The sequence below is a fragment of the Puma concolor genome, chromosome C1 (genome assembly GCF_028749965.1).
Source record: "Puma concolor isolate L17-30 chromosome C1, mPumCon1.1.hap2, whole genome shotgun sequence".
Classification (NCBI taxonomy): domain Eukaryota; kingdom Metazoa; phylum Chordata; class Mammalia; order Carnivora; family Felidae; genus Puma; species Puma concolor.
The window spans coordinates 194,389,299-194,411,759 of NC_141674.1; the positions used below are offsets into that span (position 1 = coordinate 194,389,299).

General features: G+C 44.0%; 1 long non-coding RNA gene across 4 annotated transcripts in view; it reads right to left on the minus strand.

Annotated features, from left to right (window-relative positions):
• LOC147578646 (uncharacterized) overlaps positions 1 to 22,461 on the minus strand; it is a 75,028-nt gene that overhangs the window by 25,947 nt on the left and 26,620 nt on the right. Inside the window, exon 1 of one of the 4 annotated variants that reach the window (XR_015255484.1) lies at positions 19,252 to 21,547. The exons of 2 other annotated variants lie outside the window; for them this stretch is intronic. This is a non-coding gene — a long non-coding RNA (uncharacterized LOC147578646). Of the gene's footprint in view, positions 1 to 19,251; positions 21,549 to 22,461 lie in introns of those variants that run through there. One more of the 4 variants, XR_015255482.1, reaches the window with a different exon arrangement.

The following is a 22,461-nucleotide window of genomic DNA, read 5'->3' on the forward strand; positions in this document are numbered from 1 at the left end:
CTGCTTTATTTACCGCCAACGTGAGTCCTCCCCAGCTTTCAATTAGTCCGTCAACCTAACTTTGAACTTGGTCATAGGAAAAAATAGTCCAACATAGACGTAGCAAATGGAGAAGCAAACTCAGAAAAACTTGCCTGGTCTTTATTCAAGTTCCATAAACTCATAAATAACTAGGAGACGAAGTGCGGGGCGGACGAATTGCTCTGTGGTATGGGAAATTTATTCTCTCCGGCAGTCTCTGGCTACTCTTTGTACGGCCCCTAAGTACAGAGGCCTACGCCACCCGGTTTTCTCCAAAACTCTCCTTTCCTCTACCTGTGTTCTTAGGCACTTCTTCCTCCTGGCTCTCCTCTCCCTTCTCCTCCCTGACTATAACACCCGTGTGCTATTGCAGGACAACTCTGTGGGGGCAGTCGAGGAGAAACAAGGAAAATGTGGGGGAGGACAAAGGGGTAAACCTTCATCCTTCACTCCTTCCGTCCCTTATAGTTTCTTCCACGGCCTGCTGGGGGAGGGAAGAGAAGCCTCCTACCACACACAGCGCACAAGTCCTTCGTGGTCTGGTTCCTGCATTTTCAAATGTAGCGTAATTGCCTAAATGGACCAATTCCTCGAGGAACCGTACCCAGCTCAGCTGGAGCATCAGCCGGTGCGGGCTAGGCAGCCCCCTGACCTCTTAAGCTGTGCATTCTTCTCCTGCACTCTTTCCTCATTTCACACGTTTCTACACAGGGAGCAGCTTGAGAGCAAAAAACATCTTTCATCTATATTTCCAGGGCCTAGCAGCCTTGCTCAGTGACTGGCTCAAAAAACCGGTTGTTTAAAAAATATTTGTTGTCGCATGAACGCATAGTCCCAAGATTTTTCCAACTGCCTCCTCCCAGAGCCCCTGCTCTGGTCTCCACCCAGGTTTCCCCTCACCAAAGTAACTCTTACGTGGTGAAGAGGGAAGGTGAAGTGAATTGAGGTGTTTTCTTGAAATGGAAATGAAGCTACTTAGGTCCTTTTGCTAGGCTGAGATCCAGAATTATCACCCGTGTGAACCTTGGTCTCTAAATGTGGGGGGTGGGGGGGAGACGTAGTAGGGTGTCCCTGGAGAGGCTGACTTCCCTTAAATGGGTGGGGCTTTTTAAAAGAACAAAGGTGAAGATATGGTTATAGGTAAAAACAGCCAACATGCAGTTAGCCTTTATTCTTTTAAGATGCTATTGTAAATATGTTACATCCATTGCCTCCTTTACTCCTTTAGTTAATTCTATGAGGTCTTAATGTTCTCCCTGAGTTAGAACTCAGGTACCTTTTCTTCAATCCATTAATATCTACTCAACGAAGTATTACTAGGCATTGAGAAAAAAAAAAGTGTGTGTCTGTGGAATCTTAACAACAACAACAAAAAAGAAACAACTTAGAGAGAACAACAGATTGGTGGTTACCAGAGTCGTGGAGTGAGGGGTGGGGCGAATGGATGAAGGTAGTCAAAGGTACAAACATCCACGTATAAGATATGTACATCCTGGGGACGTAATGTACAGCATGGGGACTACTGTATTATATATTTGAAAGTTTCTAAGAGAGTAGATCTTAAAAGTCCTCATCACAAGAAAAAACTTTTGATGTTAACCAAACATATTGCAGTGATCACTTCCCAATATATATATGTATGTCAAATCATCGTGTTGACCCCTAAAACTTACACAATGTTATGTGTCAATTATATCTTAGTAAAGCTGGTGGGGGTTGGGGGGGAATGGAACAGCTTCCAAAAGAAAAACACAGTAAGACCTTGGTTTGCAAGAATAATTCGTTCCAGAAACATGCTTGTAATCCAAAGCCCTTGTATATCAAAGCAAATTTCCCCATAAGAAATAATGGAAACTCAGATGATTCGTCCCACACCCCAAAAATATTCATATAAAAATGGTTATAATGCTGTAATATAATACAAAATAATGAAGAAAATACAAAATTTAAAGAAAAATAAATTAATCTGAACTTACTTTTGAAGACTTTCGTGGCTGGTGGGAGGGAGACAAGAGAGAGGAGAGTTATTGTGTAGGGCAACTTTCACTATCACTAACGGAATCACTGCTATCTGTTGGCTGAATGGAATCTTTTTTGTAGCACAGTATTATAAACTTGTCATATACTATATTGAATGTAACTGGCAATAAGGAGCAGAAGAAAGGGTCTCTATCTGCAGGCAGCCTGACCTAGAATGAAGCAAGGCATTCCTAAGCTTACTCTTGTATGGACAAGCAAAGGACTGTATGTAGGTGCTTTGAAGTGACCAAAAATACCCTAGTGCTGGTTGTGGGCACCTCCCAACGTTCTGAAAAATCACTGATTTCAGCCAAACACTGTGGCCTGAGACCAAGCATCTGAGCCTGGGAGACGATCACCCACAATCCTACAGACAGAGAGAGGCAGAGAGAAAGGGAGAGAGAACCATGGCCCAGTTGTGATCATGTGACATTTGACATCACGTACTACTCGTATTGCAAATCATCGCTCGTTTATCAAGTTAAAATTTATGAGAAATGTTTGCTCCTTTTGCGGAACACTCACAGAACAAGATACTCACAATCCAAGGTTTTGCTGTAAGTAAGTAAATGTGACAGGTACATAGGAGCATAGAGAAACGTGTATTCATTAGTAAGAATGCTAAGATAAAAAGTCTGTGCCCCTATAATCTACAGCCATACAAACATGTAGTAAGGACTGAAAGGGAATGTCCAAAAATGAGAGCACTTAGGTTGGAATGATGGATAGTATCTTTTTTTATATGCTATTGCTATTGATAAAAGCTTGTAATATAGAAATGTACTTCCAATGAACTAGACATACGTTTCAATGAATATCAAGGCCAACACATATGAGACTCTATTAGAGAGATTTTTTTTTAATTTAAGTAGGCTTTTTTTTTTTTTTAAGTAGGTTCCCAATATGGGGCTCAAATGCATAATCTTGAGATCAAGAGTTGTGACTCAGCCTGACTGAGCCAGCCAGGCGCTCCTCTTAGAGAATTCTTTACTTTCCCGTCATCTTTTATTTTTAGTCTCTCCCTTTTCCCCCAAACCCCCAAGCAGAGTTCTCGCTTTAGACACTGAAAAGAGGGAAGAGAACTGACTTTCATTGAGTTGGTTAAGAAGACTGGGGCTTGGGGGCGGTATCTTGGCCTCAGCCTTCGTCTGTCCATTAGCCCCCACCCTATTGACTAGGGACAACCGGTGTTGCCTCCATCTTGTCTAAAATGGTACATAGGGGTGCCTGGGTGGCTCAGTTGGTTAAGCGTCCGACTTTGAGCCCCGCGTCAGGCTCTGTGCTGACAGCTCAGAGCCTGGAGCCTGCTTCGGATTCTGTGTCTCCCTCTCTCTGACCCTCCCCCGTTCATGCTCTGTCTCTCTCTGTCCCAAAAATAAATAAACATTAAAAAAAGTAATAAAAATAAAAAAAATAAAATGGTGCATAAATACAACTTCAAACCCTTCCTTCCAACCAAACCAGCACCCCTCAGCCCTCCTATAAGGAAATTCTGGAGTCACCAGCAGCAGAATGTTGACTGTATAGCAGGCCCCAAGAGGCTTTTTCCTCCATGGAACAGAGGAGAGAATCTTGGGTCTGAAACAACCAGGGTGGCAGTGAAAGAGGAAATAAAAAAAGGTCTTGGCAGAAAGTCAGTGAGAGATGACTCTAAAGCTGACGAGGATAAAGAGTGGTCTCAACTCAAAGGTTTGCACTCGTAGGTTGGCCTTCCCATATCTCCTGGCCCCAAGGCCATCCACCCCCAGAAACACATACTCCAGATTGTCCTGCCAAATAGGGATCCTACCTCGTCAACCTTGACTGGCTCAGAAGTGTGAGAATCCCTGACCCCCAAACTGGGCTGGAAGGGAGGTCCAGGGAGGGTCAGGCCAAGGCTGCTGGGGAGGATCAGTTCCCAGCTCTCCAAGCCAGAGGAAACTTTCTGAGGGAACTCCTTCTCAGCCCTGCTCATCTCCTTCCGTGGGTCAGGCAGTTTGCGAAGTTCATGGGTTTCTGTGGGCTGGGCAGACCAGCCTTGTCTAGGCCTTTAGGCAACTTGCTCAACTGTTTCTATGGGAAAATCCATGCTAAACGTCGAAGAACCAATTACAAATGAGCCTTTGGAACTCAGTTGCCCCTAACTGGACCCTGTCCACACAGTCAACGTGAGTGAGGAATTTGTTGGTCATTGCCCACAGGCTTTTGCCAGATGGTTAATTTTTATTGCCATGGCTCGTTTTCTCGCCATACTCTTTCCCAGCAAATAATTGCTTAAACAGAAATTTATTTTTTTAATTCAGATTTTAAAAAGTAGATAAATAAGACACTACAGATACAGTTAAATCCTCCCAAAACTCCTCCTCGATTTTGTTGCCTATCCTTATTCTTCAGGTGGGACCATTTCCCTGAATTTGGTCTTTCTCATTCTATGCATGATTCGATAGCTTCACTACATATGTACGTACCCATCAGTAACATATAGGTTTGTTTGCATATTTTCAAACTGGATGCAAATGGCACTCTGGACTTGCATCTCTGCTACTTAGTTTTTGCTCAACATTGTTTTTGAGATTTATTCATATTAACATGGCCCTAGTGAATTTATTTTTTTATTTATTAGTGTTTTTTTAATTTACACCCAAGTTAGTTAGCGTATAGTCCAATAACGATGTCAGGAGTGGAATCCAGTGATTCGTCCCCTATGTATATAACACCCTGTGCTCATGCCAACAAGTGTCTTCCCCTTACCCGTTTAGCCTATACCCCCACCCACAACCCCTCCAGCAACCCTCAGTTTGTTCTCTATATTGAAGAGTCTCTTGTGTTTTGTCCCCGTCCATGTTTTTATATTATTTTTTCTTCCTTTCCCTTCTGTTCATCTGTTTTGTATCTTAAATTCCACATGTGAGTGAAGTCATAGGATATTTGTCTTTGACTGACTAACTTCACTTAGCATAATACACTCTAGTTCTATCCACATTTAATACTCCATTGTGTGTGTGTGTGTGTGTGTGTGTGTGTGTGTGTGTGTGTATGCCACATCTTCTTTCTCCATTCATCTGTCAATGGACATTTGGGCTCTTTCCATACTTTAGCTATTGTCAATAGTGCTGCTATAAACACTGGGGTGCATGAATTTTTTTTAAGAGTGGGGGGGAGCATGATCAGGGGAGGGGCAGAGAGAAAGAGAGAGAGAGAGGATCCCAGGCAGGCTCCACACTGTCAGCACAGAGCCTGACACAGGGCTCGAATTCACAAACCATGAGGTCTTGACCTGAGCCAAAATCAAGAGTAAGGCACAACCAACCGAGCTACCCAGGCACCCCAATCTAGTGGATTTATCTTCAATTGTAGCATTCTATTATGTAAATATATCACATTACTATTATTAGAGTTGACCCTTGAACAACCACGGGGGTGTGGATGCCCCGCACCGTTGAAAATCTGTGGATACATTTGACTCCCCCAGAATGTAACTGCTAATAGCCTGCCATGGACCGGAAGACTTCCCTAACACAAACAGTAGATTAACACATATTTTGTATGTTACATGCATTATATACTGCATTCTTGCAATAAAGTAAGCTAGAGAAAAAAAATGTTACCAAGAAAACCATAAGGAAGAGAAAATGCAGTTACAGTACTGTACCGTATTTATTGAAACAAATCTGCACATAAGTGGATCTGCACAGTCCAAAACCACACCAAAGGGCCAACCATGTTCCATGTTCTATGCCCGTTCCTTTCATTGTGGTATTTAAGTGTAGTATTCTATTACATAAAGATACCATAGTCTGTCCCTCAGTTCTCAGAAGTGGAACAGCTGAGTGGTACAGCACGAACAGAGCAGATGATAACGTCCAATAGCAGTTACACAAGGAGCATCCCAGCAGTGGCTGGGACTTCCTGATGTTTCACAACCTCAGACACACCTGGTATTGCCAGACTCCTTCGTTTTTTGCCCACGTGGTGGACGTGACGTGTAATCTCATTTTGGGCACGATCTTTTGTCACAAATTGAAAAAGGATTTTTTTCAAAATTCTCTTTTAGGTCAGCGGTTCTCAAAGTGTGTTCCGGGAACCCTGAAAGGCACCTGAGACCCCTTCAGCCAGTCGTTGGGGCCACAACTATTTCCTAAGAGCACCAAGACGTTATGTGCCTCGTTCACTCCCAGTCTCTCACAAGTGCACATGGAATTCTCCAGAGGCACCATGACAGGCACAGGTGCAGCAGACTGCGTGATCACCCAGCTGTCCTCTCTGAAGCCAGACATTAAGGAGGTTGGCAACAGTCTAAAGCAACGTCACTTTTCTAAGGACTTTTACCTTGGCAAAGATGATGATTTCTCATTTTTAAAAAATACGGTACCATAATGGGTTTGTTATCGTTCTTACATGAATTAATAAATATTTTAACTATTTTGGTATTAATTTCTAATGTAAATAAATATCACAAGATATACATATAAACAAAAGCTCTTTGAAGTCCTCAGTAATATTTAAGAGTGTCAAGGAGCCCTCCTGAGACCCAAAAATTGAGAAGTCGCTTGGACAGAGTACACACTTTTGTTCTCACTGCCCACTTAAAGTAATGCCAGCTGACTTTTAGAGGGTGCTTCCTGCCCTGGGCCGTCATGCTAAGTGCCTGAGGGCCACTTTTTCTTTGATCTCCTTGATACTCCTGTAAAGCAGCTACTGTCATTGGCCCCAGCGAGGGAGAGAGCGGGCTGAGGCTGTGGGTGATTGGGTGGTGTGCCTGAGGTCAGGCACGGGGTTGAAGCCCAGCCCCGTGGCCGGCCGGCAGAGGCCCCCCCGCCCTTCACCAGCCCAGCCTCTGTCCTCCTTCTGTACCCCTCCGGCTTTCTCCTCTTAATCATTCTCTGAGTCAACCATCTTGAAACTATCTACTCATCTTTGAATCATCCTCCCCTTTTCCCTTGAAATGAGGTGAATTCCCTTCCCAGGGCAGCAGAGGGGCGGGGGCTCCGAGACCAGCTTCCTACAGCTGGAGCTGCAGGCAGTGAGCATGGCCAGGCCCCAAGCTTCCGGGCAGGGGAGCCAGGAGACCAGGGAGATGCACAGGATGCAGGGCTGGAAACAGAAGCCCCCCCCCCCCACTCCCAAGAGGGCGCTGCTAAAAAGGACAGCATTTGCAGGATGAGATCTGGAAGACCAGATTGCCAAGGCCTCGGAATAGAAAGGTAGATCCTTTTCCTCTGGATTTCTTTGCTTCAGGCCCATAGGTGGAGAGGAAGTGTTAAAGCCAGACATCTGCCTCTTACTCACATCCATCTCTTAATCTCTCTTCCCACTCACTGACTTTCTTCATTCAGCAAATACAATGGTGTGATAAGTGGGTTGTGGCGGGGTAATAATAACAGCTGACATTTACTGGTGCGAAAGGACGCAGGTGCCTGGAAATGGGGCTGGAGAAGCAAATGAGAGCCAGCTCCTGAAGGAAAGAGACTTTACAAGGAAAGTTTAATCAAAGGAGCAATCTGTTCGGATTCGCTCTTTACAAAGATCCTCTGGCTGCAGAGTGGAGAATGGATTGCGGAAGAGCTAAGCGGAGGCAGAAAATAACGGTGCCTGGAATCGGCATGGGACTAGTAGGGACGGATGAAGTCAAGTGATGGAGCGGCGGCCAGAAGCAAAGATGTGAATGGCTTCTGGTATGCCTCAGATTATTGCCATAGCCTCCTAACTGGATTGCTCACCACCAGGAGTCTTTTCCTTCCAATTAACCCTGGATATCACCACCAGATTAACCTTCCTTATATACGACTTATCACTATAGGAGTCCTAAACACACTACTGATTAAATGCATTTGCTCTAGAGCCAAGTAGCCTGGGTTCAAATCCTATGTCAACCACTTTCCTGTGCCCAAGTTTCCTCACTTAAAAAATGAGACACTGAAAAGAGTGTTTACATCACAGGGTTGCTATGGGTCAATGTATACAAGAGCACTTATACCATTATCTATATACAAGAATCTTCAATTAAAACATTTAAACTATTATAGCATTTGTGTACTCAGAAACCCTCAATAGAAAACCTTCTATTTCCATTTGCTAAAATTCTGCGGCCTCCTTCTCCAGAGCCTTCATAATCCAGGCTCACCATGTTACCCAGCCTCATTAGATTCTGTTCCCCAAATGCGTCCATAAATACACCAGACACAGCACCTTTGTGCCTTGGTCACGCTGTTTCCCTCATTTCAAATGCCTTTCCTTTCCCCATCTCCCCTCCCCAATTCTTCTGTCCCTTAAATGCTCATCACCACTTGTAGAAAAATGACTCCAAATGCAATGACTGGTGACCATACCTGTGTAATCATTTTGCTCCAAGCAGGACAGCATGTCGTTCCTCCCAGGAGGCTATCACCCCAAATAACTCACAAAGCCACTCACGCTCATACGTGTCACTGCTTTCTAAATGCTAAGTACTCACAGAAGGCCCAGAGCATAAACTTGTCTTTCTCATGCTTCGTGGAGCACCATGGATGCCCTCAGAAGCCCATAAATAAAAAATAACTTTGGTATGAGTTAAGTTTTCATCAGGACCATCAGCTATGAAATATTTAAAGGCTCTCTTGGGTTATTAAACCAAACCAATGTTGTGTGTTAAACAGAGACAGGACCAAAAATATATGAATTAATTGACCAAAATATATTTTAAGGGAAGCAAAGACTTAGCCTAAACAGGACTTCATAATGCATATGTGCCCTTCTACACTTCATGTCTTTTTGTTTTTATGGCTTTATTGAGAAATGATTGACAAACAAGAGACTGCCCAATATTAAAGTGCGCAGTTTGATAAATCTCATGTTCTCTTAACCACAAAGCTTTGTAACAATCAGCATTTGTATCAGACTACTTGAAACTCCCTTCTATTTTCAAACATGATCCTGAAATGATAGAACCCAAGTTTGCCTACAATGGAGGCTCTCTGCACCTGTTAGTTACTAGAAATTCCTCTTGGTTGGGAAAATATGTTCCAGAATGTGAAACTCAGAAACCGAAAGGATTTCTTTTTCATTGACAAATTAGAGCTTTGCATTTTCAACCCAGGACATTGGAGGCACTTGATTTGTTCTTGGCTTGGAAATAAAAGATTGTCTTCAAATTGGGGCCCTCCTTAACTATAATCTCTCTATAGATTGCACTCAGTTCAATAGAAGGAGCTTGTTGAGAGACAGAAGAGAACTTCTCTGAGTGTTTTCGGAGAGGTTCACACTGAGAGAATGCCTACTGGTGGATCCTGGCAAATGTTTACTTTTTATTGATTCGCTTATTCAACCAACATTTACTGAGTCCCTGCTTTCTGCTGCTGGGTAGCCCTGCCCCATCAGCGGTTTAGAAACTACTGTGAGACATAAGACACAAATTTCCAGTCCTCACAGTGATCCAGCAGGCAACTGTATCCACCTTCCCAGATTCTTAACTTCTCAATATTTTTTCCATGGAATATTCTGTCTGGAACTGAAGTCTTTCCCCGAGTTCGAGCCAGCTTAGGGTAAGCCCCAACTGTCAATGACTTTCTCAAAAAAAAAAAAAAAAAAGGCTCCTATTTCCCAAGCCCACAGCTGCCGGCTAATGTTCGGTTGTGAATGGACTCATCACCCAAAGTGGCCCGACCACTGGGTCACCTTGGGCACCTGTCAAAATTACAGATTCTTTGGCCCCAACCCAACCCGATTTGAATCAGCAGTTCTGGGGGAAGGGAGGATTTCCAGATGAGGAAACTGAGGCTCAAAGAGACTAAATCATAGACTGATATCCATATGTGTGAGTACAGAGCCAAGAAAGGACCCCAGATTTGTTCAGTCCCACCGCCTTGATGCTATAATTAGACACAGGAGGAGGTGTGGAGCCATGTTTGCTGCAGCCCCACCCCCCGTCTTGAGTCACAGCCTCTTTATTCCATTTCCCAGAGTCATACATTTCCTCAGCCTCTTCAGAACGTAATCCCGGGTCACGAACTCAAAAGCCCACAATAGACAGGAGGGCACAGGGAAGGACTAGAACAGATTGTGGTGGGGTGAGTGCAGCATCGGAGGAAGGCAAGGAGTCTGGGAAACCAAAGAGTCCTTCCATGTCCAAGCGGGCACCTGCTACTCACCAACCAGCTGTCTCCCAGTGAGAACGTGGGCCCAACAAGATCCAGATTTTCAGGTGAAATCTCAAAATGCCACTCCCATGGTGGCCTTATGCTGTATAACACTCTGTCTCAGAGACTCAAGAGAGAAAATCTGTGGTTGGTCTTGAAGAAGCAAGTTGCTGTGCTGTGAACTGCCTGTGGAGGGGGCCACAGGGCAGGGAACTACAGGCAGTCTCTAGGAAGTGAGGGTCTCAGGCCTAGGTCCAAGGAACCGAATTCTGCCAACAAACCCTGTAAGCTTGGACAAAGATCCAAAATTCCAGAAAAGAATGCAGCGCAGCCAGCATTTTGCTTGGACTTTTGTGAGACCTTAGGCAGAGGACCCAGCTAAGCCATGACCTGACTCTTAACTTACAGAAGCTGCAAGATGATAAATGTGTGTTATTTTAAGCTACCAACTTGTGGTCATTCTTACAGAGCAATAGAAAACCAATACACTCTCTGAGGTCTGTTCTTCTCAGACAGGGCTTCGAACTCCAGAGGTTCCTTCTCCCCATCTGCCATCGACATTTCCATCCTTAACCACCCGAGTCTCAGCTGGCTGCCAAGAGAGAAATTAATTGGACAAACTGATTTGCCATTTATGACTTATCTCCCCCTGCTAGGGAGTCTTTGCATTTTGAAAGAGAGGGCTTGGAGAGACACTGGCTCAATCAAAGGTACGACTGACTCAAAATGATAGAATTTCAGAAAATCACTACAGAAAAGTAGAAGTAATTTGGTGCCTGGAGATTGTCCCAATGGACCTCAAGCCACACCATTGTCTTTACCTAGCAATAAAGTCAGCCCAGCCAAAAACACTCTAAACTTGGAACGGGAGCCAGGAGCCACCTAATTAGGAAGACTTATTAGGGAAAGTCTCCATTTTCCTCTTTGTTACATAGGAGCCAAGACTGCCCCTGCCTGCTTCAAAAGGTTGTTGTTGCACTGTTGGTGGGAATGCAAACTGGTGCAGCCGCTCTGGAACACAGTGTGGAGGTTCCTCAAAAAATTAAAAATAGATCTACCCTACGACCCAGCAATAGCACTGCTAGGAATTTGCCCAAGGGATACAGAAGTGCTGATGCATAGGGGCACTTGTACCCCCAATGTTTATAGCAGCACTTTCCACAATAGCCAAATTATGGAAAGAGCCTAAATGTCCATCAACTGATGAATGGATAAAGAAATTGTGGTTTATATACCCAATGAAATACTACGTGGCAATGAGAAAGAATGAAATATGGCCCTTTGTAGCAACGTGGATGGAACTGGAGAGCGTTAAGCTAAGTGAAATAAGTCATACAGAGAAAGACAGATACCATATGTTTTCACTCTTATGTGGATCCTGAGAAACTTGACAGGAACCCATGCGGGAGGGGAAAGAAAAAAATAAAGTTAGAGAGGGAGGGAGCCAAACCATAAGAGACTCTTAAAAACTGAGAATACACTGAGGGTTGATGGGGGGCGGGAGGGATGGGAAAGTGGGTGATGGGCATTGAGGAGGGCACCTGTTGGGATGAGCACTGGGTGTTGTATGGAAACCAATTTGACAATAAATTTGATATTAAAATAAATAAATAAATAAGGTCATTGTGACGATCATACCAGTTGATGTGTGCATGTAAGGTAATGGAAAATACATATTGGTCTCTGCCCCCCAATTACTGGCACAGAGGTCCTTTGTAACTTCCTAGGTGATAGGGATGTCTTGTGTTCTAATAAGGTGAATCCGGGTGGGCTCCTGGATGTCTCCTCGATGAAAGGTAGTCACAGGAGAGACTAGGCCATGATTAGAAGCTTGGAATTTTCAGCTCCACACCCCCCCACCCTCCATTCTCTTGAGGAGGGAGAAGGGCTAGAAATGTAGCTAATCACTGATCGTGTCTCATGAAATCATCATGAAATCCCCATGTAATGGGGTTCAGGCAGCTTCGAGGCTAGTGAACGCATCCATGTACTGGAGGGTGACACACCCCAACTCCATGGGGACACAAGCTTGGGACCCTCCCAGACCTTACCTTATGTATCTCTTCACCCGGCTCTTCACCTGTTTCCTTCATCAGATCCTTCAATAAACTGCTAAGCATAAGTGTTTCCCTGAGTTCTGTGAACCGCTCTAGTAAAACTAATCAAACCTGAGGAAGAGGCCGTAAGAACTTCAATGGTCAATTGGATAGAAGTTGTGGGTAGCCTGGGGACCTACAATCTGCGTTTCCTGACCGAACTGTTGACCTGTGGGATCTGACCCTAATTCCAGGTAAGTAATGTCAGAATTAAGTCGAACTGTAGAACACCCACTGGTGTCAGAGAATTGCTTGGTGGGGGTCACATATCTGGTGATCGATGTGTCAGAGGCATTGCAAATGTGATAGGCATGTAACAGTAAAGGAAAACACAGGGAGGAAAAGAGTGAATTTTTCTACTCAATGTGAAATCACTCTGTAAGTAAAGAAATATATTCATAAAACCAAAATGAAGTGATATGGCAACCACAGGTCACTTAAGCCAAAAAGATCCCGGTGCACACATTATGATTTCAGCCTTGCAGCTTCACTACTGACCTTGCCCCGTCTATTGTCAGACCTTTGTTTCCTGGCCACCTCTCCGTTTCAGCCGGAGGCTCCCAGCATCCATGCAGCTGACAAAGGCCAGGGAGGACTGAGATGACACTCACCTTACACCCCAGCACGTGCTAATCAGGGAGGAAGAGGCCTTTGGGAAGGTCACGCAGATGTCTGCAGAGTCCCCTGACACCAGACCAAAAACAGCCCATCAGAGTCCCTAGGCTCCGAAAATGAAATCACCCCTAGAGGTAGCGAGAGCCCGAGTCCTTCAGACCCAAACAGTCAGGGCCCTGAGACCTCTAGAACTCTCTCTCATCAGCAGGGATTCACTGTAGCCAAATCCCCATTTCAAATGGCAGGAGCAAGCGACCACATTTCTCTGATGTCTATGTGGCTTAGCGCAAAACCCACATTAGGCAAGGTGTTTTATTGTATTCAAATGGATAAGAAAAAGAGTGGGAAGGAAGGACAGATGATGATTTATCCTCTTTATAGTCAAACAAACAGAAAAAAACAAAAACAAAACACATGAGCAGAAATAAGCCATTCCTGTTTTAAAGCCAGGGGTGGAAGTCAAGGATCACACGACTGATTGGAAGAGGCAAAAACCCCTCATCCCTCACCTAAATTATTAAATTGTAGAATTTAGTAAGGATGGTAACATAATAGTAATTCTAAAACCAGCCATGACGATACTAAACATTTACGGAGCTCAACATGTGCCTGGCCCGGTGTTGAATGGTTTCCATGCATGCTCTCTCTCAATCCTCACCACAGCCCTGAAGGAAAGCCACCATTATTGCTTTTATTTAACTGATGAAGAGGGGCGCTTGGGTGGTTCAGTCGGTTAAGTGTCTGACTCTTGTTTTCAGCTCAGGTCATGATCTCATGGTTTGTTGAGTTCGAGGTTCGAGCCCCATGTCAAGCTCTGTACTGACAGTGAGGAGCCTGCATGGGATTCTCTCCCTCTCTCTCTCTCTCTCTCTCTCTCTGCCCCTCCCCTGCTTTCTTTCTGTGTCAAAATAAATAAAATAAAACTTTTTAAAAAATAAATCATTAAAAAAAATAAATAATTGATGAAGAAACCAAAGCTTGGTGAAGTTAGACAATTATACAAGGTTATACACAACTAACAAACAGTAAAGCTGGCTCTTGAAGCGGGCTAGGTCTGCCTCCAGAGCCTGGGCTCTTCCCCATTATGCCATCTTGCCCCCCCAAAATGGATGGGCACAACTCTGCCCCCTTGACCACAAATCTGCTCCTGCTTCTCCCACCCTTGTTCTCCCAAGAGCCTTGTCAGATGTGCCTGGAGAAAGGATTCCCTGCACAGTTCCCAGAACCTCAAAATGACCTTCCCTTCTTCAGAGAAAAGGCAATAAGCCCCACACGATACCTGTTAATATTAACAGTAGCATCAACACCATTGGTACTTGCTCCTCTCCAGAAATGAAACATACCGTTTTCAGAAAGTGAGAATCTTCTTTATTGGAGGCAATCTAGATAACTCAGCTTCACCCACAACTTGGTGCCAATAAACAAATGGATATAGTCTTGGCAACTGAGGAAGAAATTGTTGGCTTTGCCTGGAACACTTTCCCTGCGTGGCCAGGACTTGACCCAAAAGCAATAATACCTTTTTATATTGTTGAGGTACTTTGCAAAACTAGATTTGGTTGCGTCATCTTCTTTAAAGACTTAAAATTAGTAAGCAAGAGACAATTGAAGGCTAATAGGTTTATAGTAGCATCGAAGAAAGAAGCATAGGTTAAAAAAGTATCCAACGTTCGCAACCTGAAATTAACAGTGCATTGGAAGAATGTCAAGTTTAGGCAGAAATGAGAGCAAAAAACATAGGCTCCATAGTAGCCTCTGTGTGGCAGAGTAGATGATCATTAAATAGACATATGGTACCCAAAAAGGTCAGCGTTCACTTGAGGTTGCTTTCTCGGTGTTGCTGTTCCACAGAACAGATCTAGTCCTTCGTGTTACAGGGAGTTTCCAGGATTATAGTGGGGACGTGTCTCTAATTATAAAGAAGAAAGGGAAGAAGTCAAAGATGAAAGATTAGAAGGAAGACTGAGGGGAAAAGGAAGGAAGGAAAAAAAAGAGGAAAAGCAAAAAACGTGGACTGCAAGTGAAACCCAGTGGGGACAAGTCAAGTCTGTATCACGACAATAAAAAGATTTTCAAATTTCCAAGTATGAAACTTCATGAAACGTAGGTATTAAAAAAATATAAAAACAAAAAAAATCAGATAGCATATTGGAACTCTTGGTATCAGAATCTAACCTGTAATTCAGAAAATAATAATCGCGATGTTTAATGCCACAGGAAGGAGTGGAAGGTCATGGTAAGAGGGAATATTAGTTTGAATGATATCTGTACCATATAGGTAAACTAAATAGCAGTTTTCCAATTTTCGGTTTTCATAATAATAGCTATCATTTCTTAAGTGCCTTGTGTACCCATCTCTTTGCTAAACACTATTTTTAATACTCTATTTGATTCCATCTTCCCAACAGGTGTACCAGATAACTATAATCATCCTCATTCATGTGTGAGAAAATGGAAAATGAGAGAGGGTACGTTCCTCAAAGATGCCCAGCCAGTAAGAGGCAGAGCTGCTCCTGAGGGCCAGCCCCGTGTGACCGGACTACTCTCAAACCTGCCCGGTCATAAGCGTCACCACCCCACCACCAGCATCCACAACAACACCTACTGAGCAGTTTACGTGGAGGGTCACCTCTAACCCCCACCATAACTCCTTGAGGTGGTAACTATTGTCGCTCCCACTTTACAGAAGGGGAAACTGAGTCTCAGTTTAATAATGATTTAATAATGCCCATGTTCACCCAGCTAGTAAGGTGCTAGGGTTAGGATATGAACTCAGACACGCTGACTTCATATGCCAAACCACTGCATGCTTCAATATTCCGTACATTTCAGAAATATGAGACTTTCAAACGTACTTACACAAATAATACGGAACTAGCGTCTCAATGAATGTGAATGAGTGGCTTGCCCTTTTGCATTCTGAACATGAGAATTAGCATTGAAATCAGATCAAATTCAGTTACAAGTCACCTAATGCAGGGACCCGTCAGTTGTGTTTTATTTCCAGTTTCTCATTTTGGTGGAAAATGCTGTAACGAGTTCATTGCGATAAATCACATTAATAGCCTATCGGAATTAGACATTCAAAAAAGGAGCTGATGGCGAGTCTTACTATCTTTCTAAAGCAACAGTACATGAACAAATTCAAAGCAATATTCTAAACAGAAGACAGTGAAGAAATCTGGAAACCCTTCCCTACTACAGGCTCTGAGGTGTATGTATGTTTGTGGACACAAACAACCTGGGCCAGTAGGTCTCGGTAAATGATTGGGACTTCAGCCATATTTGTCTGGCAATGAGCAGGAAAATTAACAAACTCTGAAGAGTTCAGCTCCTTCCTTTTCCACTCTCTTCCTGCAGCTACACTTTCACAATACATTGACCAAGTTGTAGGTGTTTATCTATCTAATGACCGAGAGGTACTCTAGAACGCACACATTCTATGAAACGGGGCTCAGTCAGGAGGAGACAGGCTATGCTGCATTAAAACGTGAGCCAGTGACTTCGCCCAGGAAAGTTACATTTCTTGCTCCCACAGAGTGCTATGTCAACTGAACAACTCCCCAGAGTACCCGTCCTTCTTTGGGGACACAGTCATCCAGGCTGCTTCACTATCTCGGCACCTGGCCGGCAAGCTCACAGCAGCACCGGGAGCGGAAAGAACAGAGCGACAGGATCCCACACAGGCTCTGACCAGCACATCTGCTACTCTGCTGACAGTTCAAGGGCCAGCATTTGACTCACGGATGAGAGGGCCCAGAAACGTAAGGAAGCACATGCATGCCTAGCGGGGAATAAATGTCTGACACCGAGCATCATATACACGTTTCTGAATTATTACTACCACTGTCGCTGCTGTCACTACGAATACCATTTATTTATTAAAACCGAAGTTTGTTTCACTCATTTTTTTTTTTTAAAGAACAAATTTGGGGTCTTCTTAATTCCACTAAGATCATTTTGCTTCATTAATTTTGCTTCTGTATTTAAACGTCTGCAAACTCGTCCGTTCTTCGGGATTTTGTTGTTGTTGTTTCTTTTGTATCTTTTTAAGCTGGGTACTTGATGTTCAATCTTTCTTGTTTTCTAATAACCTTCGGGCGAGAAATTTCTCTCTGAATGCCACGTGGGCTGCTTTCTACGGTTTTGATACCTGCTACTTTCCTTGTGGTTTCATTCTGAATATTTTGCGATTTTACCCTGACTCCCTCTTTTTTTTTTTAAATTTTTTTTTAACGTTTATTTACTTTTGAGACAGAGAGAGACAGAGCGTGAATAGGGGAAGGGCAGAGGGAGAGGGAGACACAGAATTCGAAACAGGCTCCAGGCTCTGAGCTGCCAGCACAGCGCCTGACGCGGGACTCGAACTCACGGACCGCGAGATCATGACCTGAGCCCAAGCCTGACGCTTAACCAACTGAGCCACCCAGGCGCCCCCTGACTCCCTCTTTTATCCAAAAACTGAATTACTTAGGAATGTGCTTTAATTCCCAAATGTATAGATTTTGAGTGACTCTCTTGTTGTTAATTTATAATCATATTACATTGTAATTAAATAACATGACACCACCTATATGATAATAAAAGACAAGGGGTGCCGGGGTGGCTCAGTCGGTTAAGCGCCCGACTTTGGCTCACGATTCATGAGTTCAGGCCCCACGTTAGGCTCTCTGCTGTTGGTGCAGAGCCTGCTTTGGAACCTCTGTCTCCCTCTCTCTCTGTCCCTCTCCTGCTCGCTCTCTCTCTCTCTCTATCTCTCTGTTTCTCTCTCAAAAATAAACATTTAAAAAATATTTAACATGTAATTTCTTTTGTAGCCCATTAGTGCTCTATTTATCTCACTCTCTAAAACAAGGTAAATAATTACATTGGGAGCTTTTACCAAAAAACCTATAGCCCAATGCTTCTTCAGACTACTGGGTCCGAATCTCCAGGGGCAGGGCTAGGCATTGTATTTTCACCTGCCCCTTCACGTCCACCACAGCAATCACATACACCACTGGTTGAAAACCTCTGCTCCAATGATTTTGTAGATCTGGAGTTTGAGGAACTGGGAGATTAGGAAAAAGATTGCAGGAGGAGCAGACTGGGTTGTAGCAGAAATGAACAATTCTTCCTGGTCATATTAAGTAACTGTATCTGTTCAGCACTGTATCTCCCTTATTGCACACACAGTGCCTGGCACAGAAAAGGCACCAAGAAACATGGATGATTAGATCAATCACGTTGCCTATGCAACTATGAGCATTACATAATGATAGCTAATAGTGTGTATAACAGAATTAAACTTTATTTCATCCTCTGAAATACCAATCACTTGTGAGAAGGTGTGACAACATTTCCGTTACTTTTGTATCTTCTCCCCATGCACAACGTTGAGCACACAGCAAACACTTCATAAATACGTCTTAAATGTAATTTATAAACACATGCTTTCATTTTTTTCTATTGCCGCCGGAATAAATTACCACAAACACGGTGGCTTAAGAGAACGGAAATTGATTATCTCAGAGTTCGGGAAGTCAGAAGTTCCAAATGGGTCTCCCTGGACTAACCAAGGTGTCAGCAAGGCTACATTCCTTTCTGGAGACTCTAGAAAAGAATCTATTTTTCTCCCCTTTTCCACTTCCAGAGGCTGCGCATGCCTTAGCTTGTGGCTCCCTTCAAAGTCATCCGTGGGAGGCCTTCCTCACAGTGCCATTTCCCTGTTTCTGAGTTTTGTTTTGTTTTGTGTGGTTTTTTTTTGTTTGTTTGTTTTGTTTTTTTTTGCCTCTGCCTTGCCCTGTAAAAGAATCCCATGATTACATTGGCCCACCAGATAATCCAGCATAATCTCATTATTTTAAGGCCAGCTGATGAGCAAGTTTAATTCCATCTGCAGCCTCCATTCCTCTTGCCAGGTAGTGAAACATACACACCATTTCTGGGCAGGAATACCTTTGCAGGGGGCCCTTATTTGGTCTACCACAACATGTAAAACAAAACAAAACACCCAGGAAGAACAGAGGAAGAAATACTGGGCAAGAAGTGAATGGCCAAAATGGAGTGGTAACATTAATAACAATAATAAGTAACAAGATTCTGGAACAAAGCAAAAAAATTCTCTAGTCAATGCTATTAACTAAATTTCAAGGGAGCACTGGGGGCACACACATGCACACACACTCACGAAGCCACTAATATCCTGGTTAACTGATGCCACAGCTGGGATATAACCATTTCCTAATTAGACAAACTGAGCAAGAAATGAGTGACATTTTGTTATATATAGAACTTTTGCAGAAAAAGTTCCCAAATTCCTTTCTTCCTGGAGACAGATTATTTTCTTGCCCCCTCCATTCCAGCTCACCTCTAACATTTCTGGAAATTTTCTAGGAGGATGGATAAAAGTCTCAACACTTGCTTACCTGCCTTAACCCATCACTGTGCAAGGATGGCCGGTGACTGTCCCCGCGTACTCACGAAATGGAGCACCACCGCCCTGGTTTACAGGCAAAGTCTGGTCAGCATCACCCCCTCGTGCAGAGAGGCAGAGAAATCATTCTCTGTGGTTACCCAACCAATTTGCTGGATGAAACTTCTCGGCTAAAACTCCATGGAAACCAGTTGTTTGGACAGTGATGTTCCCCAGAGATTTTAGAATCAACGTCTTCATCATTCGAAACCTACATATTGGGAAATCTCTCCAAAATATTGCGCAACAAGAACAATGGTACTGAATCAACACTGCGTGAAAAGATACAACAGCAAAAAACAAATCCTTCATCTCCACGCCTTGGAAAGAGCACTCCGAACGTGATTGCGACAATTCTTTCTGGCTGTGAACCTCCGTTCTTCTCCTGTTCCACAGAGTCAGTAAAATACCAGTATTCTTTTGCATGTTTGGGACATTTTTAAAAAAAGGTTTTGGGTTGTTGTTTCTGCTGTGTTGTTTTTGCTGCCGTCTGTGGTCCCCCTTCTGGTTTGAGCTGGCAGTGTGGCTTCCTTGAGTGGCTTCCTTCCCCTTGTCATTTGTGGAAATAGTGACTAGGATACCAAGCTAGTTAGAACTGTAAGCAAAGTGAGATTGGACAGGCTAACAAAGCTGTCTCTTACAAGTACGTGAGATTTCAGCCCAAGCTGGAGTGACATCACACACACGACTGCCCATTCCAGCTGGAATTTGTGACTCTTTGACACCTATTTGGCTACTTAGAAGCTATTTTTACCTCTTTTCTATTTTTGCCCTGAATAGGTTAGTGTGAATTAGTTATGTTTTGGCAAGATGAAATATTGCTATAAAAGTTCCTTGGTTCTGGGACCAGAGCAGGGCGGGGGGCGGGGGGGGGGGGAGGGGAAGCCCCTTTCAATGTTTATGACAACTTGATATAAAACCAGTGTAAATATCCATTAATAGAATACGTAAGTGTGGTTCATCTGTATGATGATGTGGCTATGGACTGTGTATACCACATACACATATGCTGACTGGAAAATATATTTATTGTCATATTGTTTTGTTAGGGGAGGAGGGAGCTTGTGGATAGAAAAATGTTTCCCTCTTTGTCCCCCAGCAGACAGTCCTGAGATGTAGTTCATAAGCCCCTCGGGAGGTGCCAGCAGGTCAGTAATGCATCCTTCTGTTGGCTGTCCCTCTTTCCCCGATTCACTCCCTCAGTCCTTACCCCTGCTCCCTGCCATCATCTCCCTGCCATCACAAAAGCCTTTGTCTCAGGTTTTGCTTTTGAGAGAAGCTGGGCTGCCTGGGTGGCTCAGTCAGTTAAGTTCAGTTAAGTTCGACTCTTGGTTTTGGCTCAGCTCATGATCTCTCGGTTTCATGAGTTCGAGCCCCACATCAGGCTCCGTGCTAACAGCGCGGAGCCCACTTGGGATTCGCTGTCTCTCTCTCTCTGCCCCTCTCTGACTCACACTGTCTCAGTCTCTCTCCAAATAAATAAACTTTAAAAAAAAAAAAAAAGACACTGTCAAATGAGAACATGATGTTTACAGCTGCTGTACCCACCTTGCAACCCCGAGGGGAAGACAAAGAGAATTGCCAGGATACTGACCCAGATCTATGGCATCACTGGGCTACAAGAACAACCGTGTACCTCTAGACATCTTGTTCCATGAAAAGAATAAACCCCTATTAAGTCACTCGCTCTTGGGGTTTCTGTTATTTGCAGCCAAAAGTACTTTAATTTTTTTTTAACATTTATTTATTATTGAGAGACAGAGACAGAGCATGAGCATGGGAGGGGCAGAGAGAGGGGGGAGACACAGAATCTGAAGCAGGCTCCAGGTTCTGAGCTGTCAGCACAGAGCCCGACGCTGGGCTCAAACTCACAAACTGAGAGATCATGACCTGAGCCAAAGTCAGATGCTTAACCGACTGAGCCACACAGGTTCCCCCCAAAAACACCTTAAATGATACTCATGACCGATCAACATCCTTCTTGGGAATGCTTTATTTAGCTGAGGGCGAGGGATAAGCCCTCTGCACGGGAAGCCTGGAGTGGGGAGCCAGGCAGCTTCTCGTGACCAGAGTTCCAGCTTGTGGAGAATGCTGGTCTGAGAGAAGCAGAGACAAAAGGCCAAGAGACTGAGTCCTGTGGTTTAAATTCTTCTGCCAGTGAGTTCCTCTTTTTGCCCCAAATGGTCGAGGTAGAGTTTCTATCACTTGCAAACAGAAGTCCCACCTAAGTGAAGTATGAGCGCATCCTTGTTTAAAAAAAAAAAAAAAAAAAAATAGAGGGAGTGTAGTGTGTGAGCATATGTTCCTCTAAGCATGCAAAAAAATGCGGATAGATGTACTGACAGTAACTAGTAAGACTGGGTCATCATTTCTCTCGGAGAGTTGGAACAGAGTAGGTTCGGGACACACGCATCATGTTTACTTTATAATCTTCTCGATGCTTAAACTTGTTCTTACCAGCTTGTACCATTTATGTAATTTTACGAGGCTAAAAACTTCAGAAACCCTGAGCTAATAAGTGTGTGTTGCTTTGTGCCGTTAAAATAATTTGAGATATGCGGTAACTGGAAACTAATAGACGTGATTCATTACAAAGTTGAGAACCCCTGCTTTACAAACGACCCAGCAAACCTCAGACAGCCAACCACAGATTCCCAGACCACATAAAACTAGCAACAACGTGCCCAGTAAGGGACTGAGGCTGGGAAGTTGTATCCAATCTGCCTCTGACTACGGCCCCCAACCCCCCCCCCCCCCACAAACATAGTTTCCATTTCCCCAAAACCCAACCCTAGTAAGTCCACAGTGTAAGTTTTAAACAAACAAACAAACAAAACAGCATGTTTGCTATACAAATAAAAGCAAGCTCATCCACTCACCCCTCTCCAGCCCAGTGCATTTCTAGACAGAAAAATCTAGAACGGCCACAGCCCTGAGCGTCTGCACAAGTAGCCTGCATCACTCAAGGAGGTGAGCAGTATGCTGGGCCAACCTAAGCACCCAGGCTGGTGGGATGGAACCAGGACCAGAAAGGAAGGGGTCATGAGAAACTGATACGGCTGGCTCAGCCACAAGCCACTAGGTAAATGGACCAAAGCGGGTAATTGTAAGGACATGGCACTCTCGGGGCGGAGATGGCGTCACCAAGTGGAGCACAGCCAGC